The sequence below is a fragment of the Chenopodium album genome, chromosome 4 (genome assembly GCF_948465745.1).
Source record: "Chenopodium album chromosome 4, dcCheAlbu1.1, whole genome shotgun sequence".
Lineage (NCBI taxonomy): Eukaryota > Viridiplantae > Streptophyta > Magnoliopsida > Caryophyllales > Amaranthaceae > Chenopodium > Chenopodium album.
In genome coordinates this window covers 44,538,786-44,564,757 of record NC_137837.1, presented here as the reverse complement: position 1 = coordinate 44,564,757, position 25,972 = coordinate 44,538,786, and positions in this window count along the sequence as shown.

The following is a 25,972-nucleotide window of genomic DNA, read 5'->3' as shown; positions in this document are numbered from 1 at the left end:
TAGCCCCCATTGTTTCTTTGGTGAATGTTAAGTACAACCTAAGAGGAATCCTTAGAAGTGCTGGTGCTAATATGGGAGGATTTGAGACATAGGCTTTGATCTTTTCAAAGGCTTTTTGACACTTATCATCCCATATTACTGGCATATTCTTTTTTAGTTTCTTGAATATTGATTCACATATTGTCGTTAGCTTTGATATAAACCTGCTTATGTATTGCAACCTGCCAATAAATCCTCGAATTTGTTTCCCGGTTTTGGGCGGTGGAATTGACATAATCGCCTTAATCTTGGTTGGGTCTATATCTATTCCTCTAGGGCTTATGACATATCCCAAGAACTTGCCTGAGGTGACTCCAAAAGCACACTTGGATGGATTCAACCTCATGTTGTATTTTATTAACATTTCGAAGAATTTTCTTAAGGCTACTTGATGTCTTAGGCGATCCTTTGATTTCACGATCATATCGTCCACATGCACTTCAACCTCTTTGTGCGTCATATCATGGAGTAGGGCAGTTGTTAGTCGTTAGTAAGTAGCACCCGCGTTTTTCAACCCGAATGGCATTACCGTGTAACAGTAAGTAACCCAAGGTGTTATAAATGTTGTTTTCTCCATGTCTTCTTCCGCCATGAGAATCTGGTTGTACCCTGCATATCCATCCAAAAACGAGAGATGCGCGTGATTCACTGCATTATCTACTAAGATGTCGATGTGTGGTAAAGGGGAGTTGTCCTTTGGACTTGCCTTATTTAAATCTCGATAGTTGATACACATTCTTACCCTTCCATCCTTATTTAGAACTAGGACCACTTTTGCTACCCATTCAGGGTATTTGGATACCTTGATAAAACCTGTAGTTATTTGCTTTTGAACTTCTTCTTTTATTTTAAGAGCTACGTCGGGTTTCATTCGACGCAACTTTTGTTTTACAGGTTTCATTCCTGGAATTAGTGGTATAGTGTGTTGAGCTATTTCTCTATTAATACCTTGCATATCTTCATATGACCAAGCAAATACATCGATAAATTCTGTAAGTAGATTAATTAAATCGGTTCTTTCTTCTTTATTAAGCGTTAATCCGATTTTAACTTCTCTTTTAATGGTTGGATCATTTGAGATATTAACTGTTTCAGTATCCTCAATTACCGGTGTTTTCTTTTCAAGTGTTTCCATTGCTTTAATAATTTCTTTTTCATTTTCATTGTTAGTTAAGCAATGCTCGTCATCTTGGGTTAGAGAATAACACGAGGAGTAAGAGGAAGAAGACATATTATTAAACTCGGAAATCATTACATCAAACAAAGAAATGTCCACGGGGACTTGATTACTAACTATCCTAGGAGTAGATGCTAAAATAGAAGAAGAAGGTGCTACAGCTAAGGACTTGGAAGACTCTATAGGAAAAGACTCTGACTCTTACTCTGACAACTCTTCAAACATTGGTCCTTTTCCTGTTGTTATTAAGATTTTTCTTCCACTCGAAATTGTCACTTTTTGACCGTCTTACGCCATTCTTTGTTGATGAGCCTATTGGGGACCCCCTTGTCTATGATGATTTTCATGTCCCTCATTTGTCTTCTATTGTGGAAAAAGGTGATGTTGCCACCTAAAAATATTTTAGTGAGGAGGATTTGCCTTTTTCTTTTTCTTTCCATTCTTTTATTCCCCCTTCTTCTTCTTATTTTCTTGTTTTTCCTTTTGATCCCTCTTCTTCTTTCTCTTGGCATCTCCCTTCTCACTTGCGTGCAATAAACTTTTTGCACGTTCTTATCCCGTCATTAGCCTACCGTTTATCTTATGAAATGTTTAGTAGTGCATTTGACAAGCTCTTGCGTGCGTTGAATTATTAATTTTACTAGAGCGATCAAGCTTGGACCTTAAGCAAGCCTTTCTCGGGAAGTAACCCGTGTTTTATTGCTTTCATTTTCTTCTCTTTTTAAAATAGATTTTCTCTCATGGAAATGTTTCTGTGCATTTTTCTAGGTACACGACTTGATATATTTTGGTGCTTCGATTTGGATCAAGAATCAAGGAAGCTTGACTCTTTTTTTTTTGCTAGAATATGGACGACAAGGTTCAATTCTTGAGGAAATTAGCTTTGAAAGGTTTAACTGGGTCATTTGCGGGTATTTACACCCACCTAATATCTGGTAATATCCTTCCTTTCTCTTTCTCAAGTGGATGATTACTTGTTGGATATATGTTGGTTTGTTAGATTGATCTCCTTGTTTTCCCCTCCCATGGTTTCTATGATTTATGTTTGATTGTATTATCTCATTCAAGCTTGGGGGAGGGTATTCTATCATGTTTGATGGGATATTGATTCATATATGCTTTGCACCTTTGTATGCATTTCCGGTTCCTTTTGAGATGCTCACTAGGGGAAGATATGAGACTAGCTTAGTCGGGAGAACGCGGTAAGACCGTTTGGGATGAAAGTGAATTGCGTTTCTCTAGTTCCTATGCTTAGCATATATATGTTTCAATGAACCTCGAGTATCTTGGAACGTGCACTCCCTTACTTGTTTAGAAAGATTTGCATTCATTTGTGCTTGTACATTTGAAAAAGTCCTTTCATGAACATGTGTTTGCTCTTCTTTTCTTTTGATTTCCTTCTCATGCTTTGCCTTGTTTGTATTATTATGAGAGTTATAGGTTAATCTCTTAGGAAACCTTTACGAGAGCATCACTTGTCCTCTAGGGCAATCTAGGGGTTTAAATGGCTTATCTTTAGTTGCTAAAATTAACCGTGATTCCTACGATAGTGAGTTAGTGTATATTCCCATATTCTCTAGTTTTCTTGTTTCTTTCTTTGCTCGAGTAATGTCTTCATTTTTCCCTTGGGTTGGATTTTGTTTTGTTCGAGGACGAGCAAAAGTTTAGCTTTGGGGAATTTGATCCGTGCTATTTATGGCACCTTTAGGCTATGTTTTCTTTATATTTTTATGCCCGTTTTTAGTCGTTTATGTCGTGTTTTTAGGGAATAATGCTCGATTTTCGTGTTTGTGTGTTAGCTTAGAGAAATGCGTGCTTTTAATTATTTCTTATTATTTTATTCATTTCTCGGCTATTTCTCTCTGTTCTCAGTTTCTTTATCTTGTTTTGTAGGAATGTCGAGTTCCCGCGGATATAATAATCAAGGAGGGAGCTCATGTGCATTCAAGAAATTTAACAGAGCCAAGTTAGGGAATCCAAGCACGCAAGTCAAGCCAATCCAAGCAAACTCCGCAAGCTCGAGTTCCGAGGTGGCGATCCCGAGCGTTAAGGAAGCGAGCCTGAGCTTCAAGCAGCGCAGTAACCTGAGCACTCTTACGCGCAGCACGAGCAGCCACGCACCCAGCAGCTCGGCCGCGCACCCAACCGTTTAGAAGCATAGTCACGGGCTAGCCACGGGCGCGGGCCCTGCTGCCGCGGGCAAGGGTCTGCCGCCGCGGGCGCGGGTTGCTGCAGCCTATTTCTGCTCAATTCGAGGCAGGAACTTCCCGAGGGCAGGCCACGGGCACCCTGAGGGTGCGGGCCTAGCCCCGCGGGCGCGGGTATGGGGGTTTTCTCCTCCGCGGGCGCGGCCGATTTCTCCGCAAGCCCGGGTTTCTGGTTTTTACTTGCGATTTCATTTATTTTCTCCCTTTGCATATATATTGTAAGGCCTTCTTTATTCTTCATACATGAAATACTTTTAGATTAGAATAGTCTCTCTCTAGAATTAGGTTAGATTAGGAGGTTCTCTCTCTAGATTAGGAGTAGTTTTAGAGAGAGAAAGTGAAGGATTTCAATGGTGATTGAGAGATTGAAGATACAAGGGCGACAATTGTGTTCAAGATCATATCTATTATAAATGAGCATTCTTTACTCTATCTAACCTTATTGCTTTGTTTAATTTCATGTTTGTTTGGTTTAATTTTGATGCTTGATGCTTGATTAGTGTAATTGTTCTTGATATTTTGTGAATTCTTGATTTCTTTAGTTGATTGCTGATAGATGATGATATTAGAGTAGTTGTTGGCTAGGAATTGGGTGAAACTTGTATGATTTATTAATTGTGATTAATTTGGGAATTGTGTTGATTGATTGTTAAGATTGAAATGATTAATGAAGGTATGCATGTGTGTAATTCGATTAGGCCTTGAGAATTATGCTAGATTGCATTGTAATTGCTAATGACACGAACATTTGATTTAGGAATTGCAATTATCGATTGGTTTGATTGTGATTCTCTTAGTTTGTTAATAGTGAACCCTAGCTTAACAATTAGGAGATAGCTCTTTGACTCCAATTGATTGCTCTAATCATTAGTCTTCACAACCTTTGATTGGCATGATATTCCCAAGTTGTTGCTATTGACATGCTTACTTGTTGATCCTTGTTCCTAGTGTTTTATTTCCTTGGTTACTTGTTTTGTTAGTTGTTAGTTTCCGCTCTTACCTTCGATTTCGACCTAGCTTAGGCACATAATTGAGAGTGCTTGAACATTACCGTTCCTTTAGGCTCGACCCTTGACTTGCCTCTATACTCGTATTAAGGTTTGTTAAGTGTTTATAAATTAAGTTTGACCAAGGAAAGATTAGATAATGACCTAGTTTTCCTCTTGTCAAGTGCTTTGAACTCTTTCATCTCATTGCTCCTCCATCGCATCCGTATAGCCCTTGACAACCAACTCATCTTCTCCGCCATATACTGGAAGCATTCCTTTAGCCCTTCTCAAGTACTTAAGGATGTTCTTGGCAGCTGTCTAGTGTGCTTCACCTATATTTGCTTGAAATGCGCTACACATGCTAAGAGCATATGAAACATCCGGCCTTGTTCAAATCATGGCATACATAATAGATCCTACTGTAGATGCATAAGGTATAATAGCCATACATCTCATCTCATTTGGTGTTTGAAGGCACTGAGATTAACTGAGCATAATGCCATGGGATATGGGGAGAAATCCTATCTTAGAGTCTTTCATTTCACACTTGTCAAGAACCATATCAATATATGTCTCTTGACTAAGTCCAACCATCCTTCAAGACCTGTCTCGGTGGATCTTGATTCCCAAAATGTACTCGGCGTCATCCAAGTCTTTCTTGGAGAAACAACTCTTTAACCATTCCTTGACTGACTCAAGCATTGGTTTATCATTTCCCATTATTAGTATGTCATCTACATACAAGACTAAGAAAACCACACTGCTCCCACTGGAATTTTTGTATACACAAGGTTCCTCTTTGCTTTTGAGTAAATCAAACTATTTGATTGCGTCGTCAAACAAAGATTTCAACTCCTTAATGCTTTCTTCAATCCATAAATAGATTTCTGAAGCTTGCACACTTTTCTAGGATTTTCAAGATCTTCAAAACCCTCAGGTTGTGTCATATACACTTCCTCCATCAAGAACCCATTCAAGAAGGCAGTTTTGACATCCATATGCCAAATTTCATAATTAAAAATTGCAGCAATCGCCAGAAGAATCCGAATGGACTTCAGCATATCTATTAGGGAAAAGGTTTCATCACAATTAATACCATGAATCTGTTTGTACCCTTTTATAACCACTCTTGCTTTGTGGATGTAGGAATTTCCATCCTTGTATCTTTAAATCTTATAGACGCACTTGCAACCAATAGGTTTTACCCCATCAGGTAAGTCTACCAGGGTCCACACAACATTTTCAAACATTGATTCCATTTCGGACTTCATGGCCTCAAACCATTTATCTGAGTTGGGGCTCGCCAAAGCTTGCTTGTAGGTTGCAGGTTCTTCATTCTCCAATAGGAAGATTTCATAATCCTTATGTAGACACCCATTTGTGTCTCCCCAAAACTAAACCCAATGATGAATATCTTTCGCTTCGAATCATAATGGAATGAAGTGAAAGTATGAAAAGTCTAATGTTGCGGTTAGTTTTTATAAAAAATTCTTTCTTTCTATTTTCGAAAACCAGCTCTATTTCTTTTCATACCCTATTTATGAAAAACATGCATTCCAGTTTAGTTTGGTCCATTATAAGGGTCTAATAATAAGGTAGTTGGATAGGGCTCGAAAAAATCTTTCCAACGATGTATTATAAGCCCAATTCCGATGAATAATGAGGAAATTATGGCCAAAATAATAAACTGGGCCCGGTTTGGTTCTTACATACGACCCAATTATCTAGAGGAGGGCCTATTATTAATTATCATTCCTAAAGCTATTAGGATTTATTAAAGTCTTCTAGAATACTCTAGAAGGCTCCCATAAATCCTAATAGAGTTAGGATTGATAATTATGTTTCAAAGAGTTTGAAATTGAATAAAACTACTCCTTTTGAGAATCCTTGTTTTGTACGAAATGGAATATATTCAGATATTATTTTCATGCCTCATAATCTTTATCCAATTATTTTGTGGTTGGATAGATCTTGAAATTATATTTCCAATGATATATTATAATATTAATTACGAGCTATAACGAAAAAGATATGAATGAGATACAAAACTCTATCTAAAACTGACACCCTTCCACTATTAAGGAAATATATTTTTATCTACAAAGTATTTTAATCTGCTTTTAATTGGGTTAAAAATTAGACTTCAATAGCTTTCGAACGACATATTATATGTCTTATTTGAACTTCTGGATCAAAAGATATGATAAAAACAAAATCCACAAAAAACTGTTTTGCAGCGCCATACGACGGGTTTGTTGCCTGGCGACAGGTCCTGTTGTTGGCAACAGAGTCGTGTTTTATTCCTTTTCAAACTCTAATTCTTTTTATCGATTCCGAACTATTTTCTTATAAATAGGATCCTTATACCTCCATATTCAATCATCAACTCTTAACCAAGATTCTCTAATTCTTTTCTCTCTCTATAAGCTAAAGCTTATTCTCTCTCCCTCTTTCTAGCCTAGCCTTTTACAAACACAATTCCTCATACATTAGCACTAGATACACCTAACCAAGTTCAAAGTTTCCTTCGCCATTGGCGTGAAAGGTTTGATATTTCTGAGGGTTTGGTCCCTAATCTCCATTTCAATTATTTAATTTAATTGTTTTGATTTATTGTTTTCCTTGAAGTTACTAACGTGTGTATTTTTTTATTAGAAAGAGGTACTAGGAATCCAAGTAAGTGCTTTAATTGTTTAATTGATATTGTGATATAGAAATCATGTTTAGGTTGTTTTTTTGATTCCTAATATCATGTTAGGATGCATTTCTTAGTATGATGTTTAGGGTAAGAATAAGTTTCTTAATTATATTAATTATGATTTCTATGATGCTTCCTATTTCCTTTCCTAATATCATGTTTGTATCATGTTAGGGTTAAAGCTTTGATCTTCATGTTTAGTGACATGCTAGAATTTGTTATTAATCTTGTTAGTATCATGCCTAGGATCATACTATTATTATTATGCTTTAACATGATTATTTTAGTTATTATGATGATTATTATGATTGTCATTATTATTATTATTATTATTATTATTATTATTATTATTATTATTATTATTATTATTATTATTATTATTATTATTATTATTATTATTATTATTATTATTATTATTATTATTATTATTATTATTATTATTATTATTATTATTATTATTATTATTATTATGTTGCTTGGTTATATTCATTGTTATTGCTTGATCACGCCTTTTATGGATGTTTAAAGGGAATAGGTACTTGTAATCACACTTAATAAGATAACTAATAATCTTGTTTAGGTTAATTTGATTATAATTCAAGTGATCGCCAATAATATATTTATTTGTGCATTAATATTCAACCAACATAGATAAACAGGATTAGAGTTAACCTATTAATTGCATGTTAGTCGGAAAGCGCACATGAATACGAGAAGAATAAAGTAGAGGTCTATTATTAGGGTGGGTTCTTTCTCTTTTAGATTGGATTTGTAACTTCATCCCCGAACTTACAGCCTTGGTTCCAGACCTATTGGAGTTAACAATCTCTTGGATCGTTAAGGGGTGTAACCTTCACCCTGTGAACGGTTTACAAGTTCCTAAAACTTGTTGGCGACTCTTTTGCTCTAGCTTCTTTCCTTTTGGACGCCACCATGCTTAAGTGTATGATCACAGTGAGGTTCAAGTTTGGGGTGATGCTTGAAATATTCCTTACACCTTAGTTAATAGGAAATAAACAAACCGTTTGTTTTTTATTCTGGAAGACCAACGTGGGGTAGGAGCAACAACAAAAATATTCTTTTCAACTCTTTGAAGATTTTCGCAAGAATTAGATTTAAGTGGGACGATAGGAGTCTTGCTAGTCGAATTAGCTTGCTCCGACACATGATTTGTCGAATTAGCCGACTCATGCGCCCTCGCCTCTAATGTGGTGTTATCCACATCCATTTGATTCTTGTCTCAAATTTCTTCGAGAACCACTTTACTCCAACTTGGCATTCTAGAGAGAAATTCCTTTTTCTAGAAAAACACCATCATCGTGAGCAACAAATACTTTGTTATCTTCGCGATTGTAGAAGTAATACCCTCTTGTTTACTTGAGATAACCCATAAAGAAACATTCGTCTAATTTAGGCCTTGTTTATCTCCTTGTAAACATTTTACATAGGCTTCACATCCCCAAACGTTAAGAAAAGACAATTTTGGGGCTCTTTTATTCCACATCTCATATGGAGTCTTTTCTACCGCTTTGGACGGGCTTCTGTTTACTACTTTCATAGCTGCTTCCAATGCATATCCCAAGAACGATATGTGGAGATCAGTAAAGCTCATCATGGATCAAACCATGTCTAGCATGGTTTTATTCCTCCTTTATGATACATCATTTATCTGTGGTGTTCCTGTAGGGGTTAACTGTGATAGTATTCCACAATTAATCAGATGTTCATCAAATTCTTGGGTTAAATATTCATCACCACGATAAGATCGTAGTGTTTTAATTGTTTTCCCAAGTTGATTTGGTACTTAATTCTGGAATTCCTTATTCTTTTTAAAGGCTTCCAACTTCTACTTCATTAAGTAAATGTAACCAAATCTACTTAAATCACCCGTGAAAGTAATGAAGTAACTAAATACACCCCTAGCTTTTTGTACACATTGGTCCATACACATTTGTATGTATGAGTCCCAAAAGATCACTAGCTCTTTCACCTATTCCCGAAAAGGGTGACTTGGTCATTTTACCTAGCAAACATGACTCACAGTTTTCAAATGATTCATAATCAAATGAGGAAAGGAGTCAATCCTTATGTAATTTCTAGATGCGTGTTTGGTTAATATGACCTTGGCTACAATGTCATAGGTAAGTTGGGTTTGAACCATTTGTTCTTTGCTTTTTATGATCTATGTTGTAGACATGGGCCGTATAATCTAATACATATAAACCATTAACCAATTTAGCAATAGCATATAGCATATTTTCGCTTGAAATAAAACAACATCTGTCTTTAATTTCAAATGAAAAACCTTCAGTATCTAAAACACAAACTAAAATAATGTTTTCAGTAATTGCAGGAGCATAGTAACAGTTATTAAGCAACAAAACGAGTCTAGATGGGCGCTTGAGTTCATCTCTTCCAATAGCAAGTGCAGCAACAGTTGCTCCATTTCCTACTCGAAGCATCATCTTCCCTTTAGCTAGCCTTCTAATCACTCTTAAGCCCTACATTTGATTAACAATGTGAGCACCACAACCGGTATAGAATACTGATAAGTGGTTTCTTTGACCACTTATTTTGGTGATTTTAAACCGATTTTGCTATCCTTTCACCTCTTTCTAATTCGTTTTGTATATAAAATATGTGTCTCAACCTTGCCTCCTCTTTGTTTGTGTTTATCTATGTTTAACAAGTGTAACGACTCAATTTGACAAGCAATCAAATCTTGGAATGATGTTCGAGGCAAGGAAATAGAGAAAGGAGAGCTATCTCCAGGTGGAGCGAGCGCTCCTTCAACTTAAGCAACATTCTGCCCAAATCCAACCCTGTGAGGAGCGGGTGTTCGCCTTATCAAGAGAGGGCCCTCCTAGCTACTCCAAGTGATTATGCCTCAAGGTGAAGCATGGAGGAGCGGGCGTGCACCCTCCTTGGAGCGGGCACTCCTCCCCTTAAAGATAAAATCTGCCACAAGCTGAAGAGCAGTGGAGCAAGTGTGCACCCTCCATGGAGCGGTCGCTCCTCCCCAAAGTTTTAGATTCAGCCTTCTTCTAAAGCTAGAAGGATTGGGCGTGCATGAACTAGGAGCGGGAGCTCCTCATTACGGAGCGGGCGCTCCTCGCTGGAAATCCGTCTTATTTTAACGGATTAACCTATGCAATTCGGGGAGTATAAGTACTTCCCCTTTAGTTCATTTGTAAGGCAGACAACAGTAGTATAGTATTTAGCATTTCCTCTTAGTTTAAAACAATCAACTTTGGTAATTTAGCTTAGTTTTCATCAAATTAATCATCATAATAGTAAGTTTTAAGAATTATTCTCAAGGTTTGGCACATTGTATTCAACATTTGAAGCTTCAATTAGTAATTTCTTCCACCTTCATCTACTAAATTTCTTATTTTATTTGGTATCTGCATGTTACTTGAATCTCTTTAGTTCTTGATAATTTGTTGTTAGATTATAGTTTATTCAATAGTTAATCACTTTTCCCCAATTATTGAAGTAATTGGAACCCTAACCTTTGTTTGCATGTCACCTAAAATGAGTTGTGAGTAGTCTTCTTGCTAGGGGTTGGGTGAAGCTTGACCTTTTGGTTAGTTATGTGAATGTGGAAGAAGCATTGATGTTTGTATTGAAATTAAATAGATTGTATGAGATTGCTTGTTAGTTCTTTATAATAGGATTTACTACCCTTGATTTAGGATCTTGATAGCATGGTATGCTTTGTTTAACATGAAAATGTGAATTGAGTATGTCATTACTTATTGCAATTTGATTATGTATCTTATATTGCTAAAATAACGAGGAATCTCAATTTAGTAGAGTGAGTTGTTTACTAATTGCATGAGGTTGATCTTACATATAGTCCTTGCTATATCTTGTCTATTTTACTCCCTATTTGCCTAATTACCTTTGTTGAGTGGGTCCCATTCCCTAGTGTCTTTAATCCATTGAATTAGAACCATAGTTTGTTTGTCTACTTGACGAACCACAAATCACCAGAGACTTCTAAATTTAGCTTAAGTGTTAAGATCTTTAGCAACCATATCCCGTTCCTTGTGGACCGAACTCTTACTTATCATTGTGCTTGGTTTGTAGGATGTTTGTTTATAAATGCGTTTGATTTAGTGTGGAATGTGCTACCATTCTAACGCCCATCAAATACCCATGTGGAAGAGGAGTTAAGGTTTATTTCTACAACAAAAACATTAGGCAACTCCTTAACTTCTGTTTTCACTGGTGTGCCGTGGGGACAACCTAGCTAGTATGTGGTAAGAGCAACTACCGCAATAAAAGCATTGGCTTCTCTCCTTCTTTAAGTAATCCTCTGTGTGGTTGATCAAAAGATTGACTAGTGTCACTATCGAGCCTTTATCATCATGAATTATCTTGATGAGATCAAATCCATCATGGAGTGAAAACAGAATAGTGTCGTGTGCAAATTCATCATCAAATGGTCTCCCTAAGATATCTATCCCATTGAGTAAATCAATCAGTTCCTTCACACGGTTCTTAACTGACTAGCCAGGAATGAGTTTCATAGCCACTATCTTACAATTAATATTGTAAGTCTCTAACCTTACACTTTCCGTCCAGGAGTAGTATATTTGCTGGATTGAATTAACGAGCTCTCTAACATTCTGATCGTTGATGCCTCCACTTCCTAATGCACCAATGCCACCTCGTCAGATGGCACGTAGACAGTTATGCAGTTTGGTCACCTCATAGTCCTTCAACCTTCTTTTCCAACAAGTTGGAATAGATGCCAATATGAGATTCCCGATTTTCTCTACATCCAAAACATCTTTCGGGTGCCTATCAGGAGTGAAACCTATTGTGAATCTGCTATAGATGGGAATATAGAGTCGATCCTCAAGCTTGTGGCTTTTAAGAACATTTATTAAATCTTCTTCCCATTCCCTGAAGTTTCTGAGATTTAGCCTTGTTTTCAGTTTGGTTGGCATGTTGTCGTTAAAGCTATTCATCTACAAACAAAAATAAAAAAACAAGGCAAAGTTTAATAATTATGTTTAATAACATTAAAGTACCATAAGCGTATTAAATTGGTAACTTTAAAACATTTTATTCAATATTAGTTGATCCCAATTGAATTAAATGATTCCAATACCCTTTATTTGTGTAATAGTTGACCAGACTGAGGCCTTACCATCAACCATTACAATTTCAAGGTGAGCAAACTCTTTTTTGATTACAACACTTGTAACTCTTGGTTGAATAATTACCCATCACATGTTTAATTATTACCCTTTGCTTCAAGGTTCTAAACTCTTTAGGTAGCCTTGTTGAGTATAACCAATTAAATATGTAGAACGTGATCTATCCCAAATTACCCAAGATAACAAGTGACACTCTATTAAGGTTGTCCCATTACTCACGATCAAAGGATTGCTGGGTATCTAATTGGAAAAGCAACCTAAATATTACCGAAACCTAGAATTATTATGTTGCGATCATTTAGTGAACTCTAGGGCATCATTAATCAACATAAACAAAATAAAACATGCATAATTTACTAATGCATAAATAAAATGACATAGTATGGCCAATCCTAGAAAACTATTAAAGCAAAACTCCCCCTTGAACCTTCATGGATCTCATCCATCTAGCTCCTTTGGGCCTTCACTCCATTGTCTTCTTAGATCAACTGCAAGCTGTGATAAAATTCTATTCTATCTACTACTTCAATAAAATAAAATAAATTACAAAAATACTTAACAGTACGCAGACCGTATTTAGATTACAAAAATAGGAAAGGATGCACATATCGTTTTTAAAATCTATGGGCCATACTAGTCTATATATAGAAATAAATAACATCATATATTATAAAGTTCCATATAATAAATCAATCATCATGCTTTCTAAAACTACAACATCGAATGTTCATAATTAAGGAAATATGATATGGCATCTTAATATCTCATATTTAATTAAATTACCGCAATTAGATAATATCATATATTATTCATGACCAATCATAAAATATCATTTATTCTATTTTAAGGTATGAGATATAATCAAATCTTATTTTAATTGTGGAAAATAAATCATATTTATTTCCCATGATTATCCTAATTAATTTAGGAGATTCTATTCTAATTTCCTAGCCAATCACAATATTTTAAATCAATTATTATCCTAACATAATTATGGGATAATCTCATTATTTAATCAATTATTATCCATATAGAATCTTTTTACTCAATAATTATCCAAAGTTAACAAAATTAACCACTTTAATTTTGATAATTATCTTTTCAAAATCAAAACTAATCTGTTATTTTAACATCTGATTATTGTTAAAATAAAAAAAAAAAAATTAATTGCGCCGGCCATCGTGGTGCGGCCAGCCGAAGCTAGACACAGTGGTCGTACACCGGCAGGTGTACTCTACAAAGTAGTGACGCAAGGGCACCAGCAGCAGTGCACTCAACCCTTGTGCAGAATTGGTGTTGCGACTCCTGGTGTCGGTCCGAGCCACTTGCCCAGCCCCACCCTCCCTCCTAGACCTACTGGTGCGACAGTCGTCGTGGCTACGCCACCTAGGTGCGGTTGCCGTACAATAAAAATTTTTATTTTAAATTAAATTAAAACAACTCTTTTGTTAAAAAAAATAAATTAATATAATGTGGTCCAATTAATTTAAAAATTAAATCATATTCAATCTTAAAATTAGGGTTCTTCATGAAATTAATCCCTAATTCAATTTAGCACTTAAATTAAATCATTTTATCATGAAAAGTTCATAATTTAACATGAAAATAAATAGATTTAAATCATGAATCATATAGTAATGAAATTAAATCAAAACCAAAATAAAAAATCAAATTTAGGCTTTAGGGTTTCGAATTTTTCAAATTAGGGTTTGTGGAGGTCGAAATTTTTGAACATATTAGGGAAAAAATTTATTCCTTTTGAAGATAATTTTGAGCAAATTAAACAACTTTTAATAATTTTATATGTTAAATCATATTTAAAATAATAATTGACCCATAATAAAATTATTCTCCCTCCTAATTGAATTAAAATTGTGGACATTCAAAAACTTAATATTCAATATATGTACATGCATAGGCTCTGATACCACTTTTGGACTTTATATACTATAAGCGGAATTGCTTGAATCATATTCATAAGCATCTAAACACCAAGATCAATGCATAACACATAAAGAACAATTAATAATACCTTTGAAGCGTGAATCCACTAGCAATCGAGCAAGAACAAACGGGTGACAAAGAACCCCTAACGTAATTCCTCTACTTGGTCTACGGTAGACCTGGCAAATAGGTCATTCGGGTCGGGTATGGGTCGGGTCAAGTTCGGGTCAAAAGATTATCGGGTCGGGTCAGGTCATTTCGGGTTTCGGGTTGATTTCGGGTCGACTGATAATCGAGTCGGGTCGGGTATTGGGTCGAGTTTGGGTCAGGTCAGTTTGGGTCGGGTCAATTTTTGGGTCGGGTCAGGTCAATTTTCGGGTCCAATTTCCGGGTCAACTTCGGATCGGGTCAACTTGTAGTCGAGTCATATTCGGGTGATTCATTAGGTTAAATTCAACTCTGTATATATATTTATTTTTTTATTTTTTGACGAAAAACTCACTATATTTATTAAGGTTATTTTTTTCATGGATTATAGTAATTGTTGGACTTTTATTAACCTTTTTTTTTTTTTTTTTTTTGTGTTTAGAACTTTAGACTGAGAATCACTTTCATGATCTCCTGAAACTAAGAGGGATGCTTTAACTAATTGAGTTATACCTCACTCTCTTATTGATCTTAGTTTTAATACGTACTCTTATTATCATTGTCATTGTTGTAATAATTTCTTTGAATTATTCTTATACTCCCTCCGTCCCAAATTACTCTTAACGATTTCACATTTTGCACTATTCACACATCTCACTTTGACCATCTTTTTAAGCTATTATAGGAAAGTCAATGTAGTAATGTAAGATGTTGTTGGGTCTATTTTAATGTATAGTTTCCTAATATAAACTTTTTATAACTTATATAATTATTTTCTAAAAGAAGTTAAAGGTCGGGTCATTTTCGGGTCGGGTCAACTTCGGGTCGGGTCGTTTCGGGTCTCGGGTCAACTTTTGGTCGGTTCATTTCAGGTTGGGTCGTTTCGGGTTGGGTCATTTCGGTTTTCGGGTCAGTTCCACTTCGGGTCGGGTATGGGTCGGGTTAATTCGGGTTTTGGGTCAATTTCGGGTCACTGGTTTCGGGTCGATTTCGGGTCATGGGTCGGGTCGTTCGGGTCAGGTCAGGATTGCCAGGTCTAGTCTACGGGCGCAGATTAAACCTCCAATAATGCTAGTTAGATTTAATTGAACCCTTTTAAATTAACCTTCCACAAAGAAGAGGGAAACACGAACTAGCCATGAACCACCACACGCGCCACCTAGGGTGGCCAGCTGTACGGACGAGGGGAAAGAGAGAGAGGGTCGTGAGAGTGAGAGAGAAATTAGGGTTTTGGAACTTGGTTGCTTGAGTTACAATTAACTGACTTGTTAATTGTTATTTCAATCCAAGTCATGGATCTTATTTATAGATTATATCTCTAAAAAAGAATCCATGTCAATCCCAAACTCCTAATCCTAATAAAACTACTCTAGCCCAACACTCCTTATGGTTTTTCATGATCTCATGAGGCCCATTAATGGGCCTCTTACTTGTTTAACCTAATACCCTTGTTGTGTTACCTTATAGGATCCATTATATTGGGCTTTAGACTATTTGACTAGCCCCAAGATCATTTATCATATCAAGCAACAGACAATGATGACCCAAAAGAATGAACTTATTATCTCTATAAACCTGATCTTTAATATATCTAGTAATTGCACTTATCGAAGACATAATTTCTTCAATAGTTTCATACCATATTGTCTTAGGTTATCGAAGGACTGTTTGAGATGTCCGATGTGATCTTTGGCTTTCTTGGGTTTGACCAACATGTCGTCGATGTATACTTCCATTGTATCTCCTGACTACTCTTTAAAAATTTTGTTGATGAGCCTTTGATATGTTGCAACTGCGTTCTTTAAGCCAAATGGCATGACTTTGTAGCAGTAGATACCCTTGTCCGTCATGAAGGCTATCTTCTCTTGATTGGCTGGATGCATAAGTATTTAATTTTTACCTGAATATGCGTCCATGAATGTGAGCAGTCCATGCCAAGTGGTTGCATCGACCATAGTGTCGATGTGTGGCGAAGGAAACGGATCTTTGGCGCATGCTTTGTTCAAGTCGGTGAAGTCTATGCACACTCTCCATTTCCTGTTTTTCTCGCTAACTACCCGGACGTTTACTAAACAGTCGAATACTTCACTTATCATATCTTTTGGGTTTCTATTAGCTTTTGCACTTCGTCGTTGATCACTTGATTTTGCTTTGGTGCGAATTTTTGTCGCTTTTGCTTGACTGGTCGATGATTAGGGTCGACATTCAGCTTGTGAGTGTTTACGTCCGGGCTGATAAATGTCATATATTCATACAACCATACAAAGCAATCTGCGTTAGCTTTAAGAAATTCAATGAGTTCAGACCTGATACCTGGGTCGAGCGATGCCCCAATGCGGACGGTTTGCTCTTGCTTACTAGGACCTGATACCTTGATGTAATTGCTATATTGTCCTTTTGGATTGTTTTAATGTGGAGCTGTAGCATCTCCTGGCCTCTTGCCTTTCTTCTTTGATTTCTTGCATGCCCCACTTGGTTGAGAATTTAATTACTTGATGATATGTTAAGGGGACGGTCTTCATTCTATGAATCTAGGGATGACCAATGATGGCATTATAGGCCAACGAGCAATCCACGACATTGAAGAGAGTTGATAGATTGACAAATTGAGCAAATGTAGGCAGCACAATCTCCCCACTTGTGTTGAGAGCTTCTTCGCTAAAACCCACAAGAACAATTGATTTTCTGATGACGTCTCTAGTGTCAAATCCCATGTCTTCTAAGGTTCTTTTGAAATGTACGTTGGATGAACATCCTCCGTTGACAAGCACTCTTTGAAGCAGGAAGTTGCCAATTGTTAAGGATATCACAAGGGGTCCTGATGCTCTTCGCGATAATCTCGTCACAAACGCCGAAGGTGATAACCATCGTTTCTAGGGATTTATCTTGGTTTGATCTCACGTCTATTGGAATAGCTTCCTCGAGGATACCTATTCTTGCTATTTTCTTTGCTGCAGAATATGTTAGTCCACAAATATCATATCCACCAGAGATGACATTGACTACCTTAATGACCATTGATCCTTTAAGAGGCTGTTGAGATTGATGGGATTACTGAGACTGTTGGGGCTATCAGAGCGACGCCTCTTTGTAGTTTACTTTGTCTTTTTCCATCAACTCCTTTAGATGCCCCTTCTTCAAGAGAAAGGCTATCTCCTTTCTCAAATCATTACAATCTTTGGTACGATGGCCATGGTCACTATGATAGTCGCACTAGTTGGATTTGTCCTTACCTTCTTCTGGCTTGTCGCTCTTCCTGGGCCGATGGGCGGCATTCTTTAAGGAATGCAGGGCATTCACCACGCCTCCAATGTCGATGTAGAATCCATACTCAGTGATGTTGGGGTATGCGTCGAAATTTTTCTTTAGAGACCATTCAACAAAGCTTTGTGCATTGTTAGTGCTAACAATGTTATTGACATTGTTTACCTGCCCTAGTTTGTTATAGGGTCTACGACGCCAGGTTTTCTTATTGCTATGTCGTCTGTCGACTCTGCCATTTCTGGGAGAAGGCGAGGGCATGATGCCTTTCCTGATGGTAGATCATCTTCGAGTCGCATCTGATTAAGGGGGCACGGGTCCTAACTTCCTCGAAGGTCGTGTAGGGATAATTTGTTAGCTCTTTGTAAAGCTCCGACTAGTATGAAAATCCTTTATTAAAGGCTTTGATGGTTGTTTGGACGTCATATCCATTGGTGTTGATTATTTCCTTGTTTAATCTACTAGAATACGATTTGATAGATTCTCTGCTTTCCTAGACGATGCAATAGAGGTCGCTTATTTGCTTTTCAACCTTGCAGCTGTTGTTAAACTTGCTGTAGGACTTGTTACATAAAGTTTGAAAATTGGCAATAGAGTTACGTTTAATATCACACATTCACTCAAGGGCAGGTGTAGACATCTACTTTTGGCCTCCTGTCCCGACAGGAAGTGCAATGACGATAAATAAAACCATCTTTGTGTTGGATTGAAGTGAAGAATACTTATGGATAACTGGTTAAGCCACAAAACACAAAAGGCTAGCCCAAATTAAAGAAAAGGCCAAAACAAAGGTCCAATTAACTAAACCCAATCATAATTAGTCTTAAGTCGGTGCTTAAAACCTAATAATGACGAATTTAGGAGCGCCTAGGTTAAATCTTAGTGCTGCCGCAGAAAAAGTTGTGCACATCTCAAAGAGTCGCGCAGGGCTGCCACGCACAACTAATTCGGTTGCACGCGACCCCAGCGCAACCCCCAGAGTTGCGCTGCGGAAGATTCAAAATTATACGGAAAATATAAAATCGAATCTTACCATAAAGTCGCGCGCAAGACAATTAGTTGCACTGCCCCTAGCAGCGCAACCCAATAACTTGCGCTGGGATGCCGCGCGCAACTCATTCTGTTGCGCGCGACACCTGCTGCGCCAGACTGCTCGAAACCCTAAACCTAATCATTCCCTATAAATACGAGCTTAGACCGAGGCTTAAACAGACAGAAATTAACCTAAAACTCTGGCGAAATACTTATGCACTTATGCAACCTAGCCCCTCTTGTCCTAAACACTCACCCTTTTGATAATTTGTTACTACGGTGGAGGTTCCCCAACAAGAAGGAGTCCATAAGTGTTCTAAACGGAGATCTAGAAAAGAGAAATGTTAAATTCCTGAGCACTTAGTTAAATCACATTTATTTTCTTGTTTAAAAGGACTTTAATTAATTAATTAGTGTTGTTTGATCACCTTTAAAATAATTAATTAATCAATTCCACATAGTATCTTGCGTAAAATAAAGATTAGAATTGAATTAAACAATTGTTGGTTAATCACTTAAGCCAAGGCGAATCTTGTTTATTTTCTTGTTCTTTTCACGAATTGGATTAAATAAGAATAACGACATTACAATGTAATTCCTACGTGAATTAATGCTTGTAAATAAAATAACTAAAATAGTTTTAAGTACCGAGTTGCATATATTGTTTGGTGATGAAATTGTAAAAAAAGAAGAGCTAGTAGAGGCCGCACTAGGGCTAGGATAATGATTCCCCTCTAAAAGGAACGTTATTTTAGTACCCTCGCTCCCGAACTCATTTCTGGTTTATAGACCAATTTGGGCATGGGTAAACTTATGACTCATGCTAATTATTCCATGAACTCCACATGGAAGAAAGGCATGAACAAGGTTTATGATTTTTTCCTAAAACTCATTGGCGACTCCTACTTGATTCTTACAAAAAAGCGTAATGATAGAATCAATTCTAATTCAAGGTCCCCCAAACAGCCAGGAATTCAAATCCTACTACACCCTAACAATTGTAAAGTCCTAGGCTTTTAAGTGGCCAAGGGAATTTAAGGAGAGTACCCCTTACGATGGGATAACCCTCCTTACAGTGGCGACTCCATTGGGGACTTAGAGGTTACATGATGAATTCGTAGTTATAGTCCAAGGTTTCCAACACTAGGTTGCCTATGGGTTGTAACGAGAATTAACTTGGATAATCTCTAATTAGAGAGCGAGACTTGAACGCATAATATCTTCCTTTTGCACAAGAGTAAAAACCAAACAAGCAACATTGCATCATGCATAAGCATAGCACACTTAAACCATTGGGTATTGGCTCATTGACTAGGGGTCGCCAACACTAGGCTTCTATCCCGAAATCAATAACAATCATCTTACCCATATCACCAACAAAATGTTGGGAAGGCGATGTCATTAGTCAGCACGTTGAGTGATTAATTTGTGTGTCGTTTCTTAAGATATGGTACCTTTTGACACCCAAGCCTTTTTTACCTTTGAACGGCATTGCGTGAATCTTGACTTAATGGTATGCTTATGTGATTATGTGACTATGTGCAACGTGTTAGGATATTCTTCTTTTTTCTCTTTTTAGTTTGGTCTAGGTTCCCAATTACGAAGTTGTCTCTTCGTGATTTAGCATCATATTCAAAGGATAACATAAAAAAATCAAGTAAAAAAAAATCTAATAAAAAAACAAAAAACGCTCGGATTACAAAAAAAATTTACGAGCAGGTGGCGTACGCAACTCAATGAGTTGCGCGACCCCTCCCAGCTCAAATGATTTCGTTGCGCGTGACAGCCGCGCGCAACTGAGTCACTTGCGCGCGCCCACTGGATGAGTCAATTTTGATTTCTCAAAAAACAAGTTGACTCATCCGAACAATATCTTCATTGAAGAATTGTTAAGGGCGATGTTATCTTTTTGAATATATTTTGCGTCTTTTTTTTTCCTTTTTAAACTAGCGTATTGATTTACTTATCCTTTCGTACTCCTTTAAGGCCGGTTTTCGAGCTTGGGAAAGAGGACCCCGGGCACTCGCATTCTATGTTTACCACCCAAATATCAACCCCTTTCAAACCACTTTTCTTTGACAACTAATCCTAGTCCAACAACAATGCCAACCATCGAAGAACTTCAACAAGAGATTCTTCGTTTGAGAGAGGAAAAGGCTCAAGAGGCCGAGGAGAGAAGAATTAAGAAAATGGAAAAGATATAAAAGAAAAATGCTTAAGCCTTAGCCTAGCAAGAAAAGATGGAACAATTATCCATCAAAGAAAAGTCGTTGGAGAAGCTAGTTCTTCGTTCTACAATGGGGAACAAGTACTTTGACGCAAAAAAGTTTGCTCCTCCTCCAAGACTTGCTTCACCGAAAAAGTTCGTAGCTACGGACTTGCCAATATTTAAGGTGACCAATAATCCACAAAATCATTTAATGTGTTTTACTGGCACTATCGCACTAAAGGGAGTTGATCCTAAGCTTTATGCTTTGACTTTCCCTTTATCCCTGGACCAAATCTTGATAGAGTGGTATTATGGACTAGATCCAAAATTCAAAGCAACATGGAAAGATGTAGTTTCGGCTTTCATTACCCAATATGAGATTAACGTAGAGTTCAAGTCAACTTTACATGAACTCGAGATGCTTAAGCAAGGCAACGATGAAGGTTTTCTTGCTTTCTATGGTAGATGGCAAGAAAAGGCGCCTCACCTTGCCCAAAGGCCTCTTGAACTCGAGTTAGTACAAAAACTCATTGACAACTGTTGTTTTGGGGTGTTTTTGTCCCTTGGGAGAGTTACGTCACAAAGTCTGATCCGGTTGAGCTGTACCTGCAAAATAACGGAGACTCCGGGTGATCGGAGCTCTGCCTCCGACGGTCAAGTTAGTAACTTGAAACGGAATAGAGAGAACGGAAATTTAGGTGGGTATCTGCTCGGATTCCAAGCTCAGGTCTTTCTCTGATGTAAGAGAATAAGGGTGTAATAAATGATTGAATGTGTCCCCAAAATGGGGAAATATCTCCCTATTTATAGGGTCGTTGGAAAATGTGCCCCTTCCTAGGTCACTTGACCTAGATTTTAGTGGGCTGCGCCATTTTACGGCGCTCCTAGGAATTTGGGCCCTTGAAGGCCGCGATTTTGGAAACATATCTGAGGGCGCCAAGTGTCAAGAGGATGTTGGGCCACATGGGCCATCCTGAGCTCGACACGTGGCGACCTCTCATTAGTCCACGTGTCTAGGGTAAAAATACCCTAAACATTTGCCCCTCACAGGTCGCACCTGCACATCACGTGGGGCCTGTGAAACGTGTCCACCTTTCATAGGTGAACAGTAACGGACAAAATTTTTGAATTTCAAATCAAAAATTTTCCCCCCACTTTTACTTTCTATAAATAGAATGTTACCCCTCTCCTTTTCACACCTTACGTTCACATTGACTTTTTAGAGAGAGAAAAAGAGAGATTCTAGAGAGAGATTTCTCTGCTCCGGTCTGCATCACAGCAAGTTTCAAGCTTCCGAGTGCTAGCAATTCATCACCCGGTTCACCGGCTGTAGCGGTTTTCAAATTTTTTAGAGTTAAAGCAAGGTAACCGCCTGTACCATTTTAGCTTTTCTCCCTTTCAATTTGCTGACCATTTTTTCAGCCTGTATACCCAGCTTTCTTAAGAGAATATAAATGAGTTCCCAATCCACCCACTCGGCACTGCCTAGGACACTCAGCCGATCCCCCGGAATGGCTGAGTCTAGAACAAGGGGTGCCTCTTTTGGACTGTCAGAACCAATATGCTCATCTCCGAATTCCTCCCTATCTATGTCTGTGCAGGACACAATGGCCAGAACGAAACAAACGACCAGGCGGTCTAAAAGCCGGCGCACCATGAGAGTGCCAGCCGATGAGGTTTTCTCGGAAGGGGAATAGAGGAATTGGGAGGAGAGCGGATCTGACGAAGAGGTTCCCTCTACCTTCGGGAGCTCTGGAGTAAGAGAGGAAGACGGCGAGGGAGCCGCCTCCTCTAATGAAGCCGGCGATGCTGAGACCGGCCAGAGATCAAGAGCGGAATCTTTCGGCTCTGACCAGGGTGATTTTGCGGCTGACTATCAGCAGCCGCCCAAGGTTGCTGACAATCCCAACCCCAAGAAGACCTGGATGCTGCCGAGCAACATTGCACTTCTGAATAGCGGGTTCAGGGCCTTCAAAGAGAAACATCCATTTGGAAGGGGTTGGGAAGTTATTGTCCCTCCGGCTGATGTTGTGATGGCCTGGGCGGACGACATCTACCATGCAGATGATTACTTCATCTGCTATGAGGCGGTTATCGAATCCGGCCTCCGGTTCCCCCTCCACCCTGGGATTAGGAAAATCCTCAAGGGATATGATCTGGGGGTTTGGCAACTCACCCCTAACTCGTGGGTGAATATATTAAGTTACATCGACGCCTGCGAGTTTCAGAACTTGAACCCCAGCTTTTCCGCCTTCGCTCATATGCACTACCTGAGCAAGGCCCCAGGCGGCCATGGGGCATGGTATACGCTGACTACCTTGCCCCAATATCTAATGACTTTGGACAAAGTGTCCAAGTGGTCCGGGTGGAAGGACAAATATTACTTGATTTCTTCCCCCACCTTGAGACACAACCGGACACTGCGTCGGTACAACACCGAGCCGGCTCTTCTAGGCCGGAAATGCCCTCTCCCGGTGTTATCTACTAAGGCCCGGGAGCAAATAATAGAGCCGGGATTTTTTGAGACAACAACTGAGCCCATGGAGGATGGGACTCGCATCATAGTTCCCAAGAACTGGATCCCCCATCCGGACTTCTTCAAGGACGAGTGCTTCTTGTCCGCCTGCGGGCTGAGTACAATGTTTCCCGGGGGTAGAATACTTCTCATCCGGAACGATTGTTATTTCATTTTTATTGCAAACTTGCCTTAATTTCTTCTAACTTGAAATTCTTGTTTTTGCAGACGAAGCCTTGAGGATGGTTGACCAGGGTGAAACTCCTGCTAAGTCTGCGGCGCTGCTGCGCAAGGAGGCGGCACTTGCCAAAAAGCAGCCGTCGAGGCTAAGGATACGAAGAAAGGCGGGGTAAGACCGCCTGACTTTATATGTTTGTTTGTTTTTCTTTTTTTTATATACCGGTTGGGTATGCTTACATTTTGCTTCTTTCTCAGGAGTCCATCAAGAGGATTCCACGATCATTCTCCAAGTTGCTCAAAAGGCAGGGAGATGATCTAGAGAAGGCTCCGGCTGCCAAAGCCGCCAGGAAGGATCCCCCCCCAGAAACAAACATCTGCCCAATCCGGTCGTCCAACGACTGGGGGCAAATCCCCTGCTGTTCTGAAAAAACTCAGCGAATGCTCAGAACAGCAAAAGCGCCGGATGTCTCAACGACATTGAAGGGTGGCGAGACACCTAAGGTTGCAGGCGGTGCGGCAACCACTGGGGAGGAGAACAAGCCGGAGACCCATCCGGAAGCTCAAGGTAAGGAACGAACTGAAATACCTTGGCCACTTGATTTTATGAGAATCAAGGCCAAGGTTGATTCTTCAAAAGGGTCAGTCAGCAGCCGGCAACGAATGAATGCCGACTACGCTGCTTCTATCTCACAAAGCATTACTTTTGATGCAGATCTGACTTCTGACCAGCTGGATCTTGCGAGCTTCGCAAAGCGGATGGTGAGGAACCTCACCCGGTCTGAGAAGGCTTCCATACCTGATCTGCAGGTCGTGGACTTTGACCGGATAATGGGTTCTCTGGCTGAGGTAAATGATTCCTCTATCTTGATGTCTTTAACATTTAATTTGACTAAGTAACTCATAAACCGGTTGTCATTTTCTCAGGCTATGGTGAGAGTGGACAGTCTCAGGGGCCCCTTCAGGCGGAAGCAAGAAGAGGTAAATGACGCCAAACGGAGGGCCCTAGAAAACCTCAACTTTGCTGAACATTCTTATTATATGTGTAATTTAAAGATTAAAGCAGTAGAGTTGAAACAGGAGGAGCTGATCCGGAGTTTGACGGCTGCAAACGATGAAGCTAACAGCCGGGCTGATGACCTTGACAAGAAGCTAAAAGATGCCAAATCAGATCTCAAGGCATTGGAAGATGCTGACAAGGAGAATGCCCAACTCCGGATTGACAATGACCGCCTGAAGCTCGAGCTCATGAATCTGCGCAACAAGCAGTCGGATGAGCTGGCCCAGGAGTAGACCCGGCTGACTAAGGAGAATGAACGGGACAACTTGGCCCGGCTGAAGATCACCTGGGGCCTTCTTTACCCAGAAATATACTTTGAGGTCTATAAGCTGAGGTATGATTACGCCACTGCGGTGTATGATGCCCAGCAACTGGGTGATGCTCCACCGCCTCGCTTCAAAGACTGGGCTGCTGAGCAGGGATTTGAAGTCTCTGATGATGAGGAGTAGGCGGATGATCATTACGAGGGCCAGGCCAGCCAGACTCAGCCGGCGAAGACTCCACCTCAGCCTTAGGCGGGCCTCCCCAATTTCTGCGGCAGTATGCCAACAATGTTATTTACCGGCTTGCATTTCGTGCTTTGTTGTATCTTTTTACCAACCATGGGGTTGAATTAACATTTTCTCTTTCTTTCTTCACCGGATGTGTCCGGTTAACACTTATTGTGGCCTTTGTGCCATTTCAAATATAAATGAATTCTTCCGACTCAGTCGGTTTTTATATATGTCTGTGTTTTGAGGTTTTTCAATTTGAATTTTGCATCTGTTTGCAATTCTTTAGTATTTTGCCTAACTTAAAAAAGCATGCGACAATTTGCAATCCGGGTGCTCTTGCCCCTGGGTGGCTGTGTGGTTGGTTTAATGTCAAGCTGATTGATTGGCTTGAAAACACTTGATACTTGGAGAAGTATGGAGTGTTTTGAGGCCAATCAATCACAATGGTGATTGCCCTAAACCAAGTGCACAGCCGGCCATAAAAGTGGGTGCTTTGAGCTTCTTACCTAGGCGGTTATATTCCGTCTGGGGTTAACGCGTAGCCATTACACAATCTTTTGCCTCAAAAGGGGAAGTGAGTGCAACTTTGGAATAAATAACCCAAGTAATAATTTCTACCAATGACCGACTGATGCCTTAGGGCATCTGGTACTTGGTTACTTAATTGTTCTTCATAGGTTATTCTGGTCAGACAACTATGAGTTGACCAATTTGGTCGTTCAATTTTTGCAGTCTGCATGGATACGTAGAACCGACAAATAGTCTGTTCTCTGCGACAATTGCACCCGGAGGGGTGTCGCCAGACGCCCTTGTCCATGTTGGGGCAGGCGATTTCATAAAATAAGCAACCAT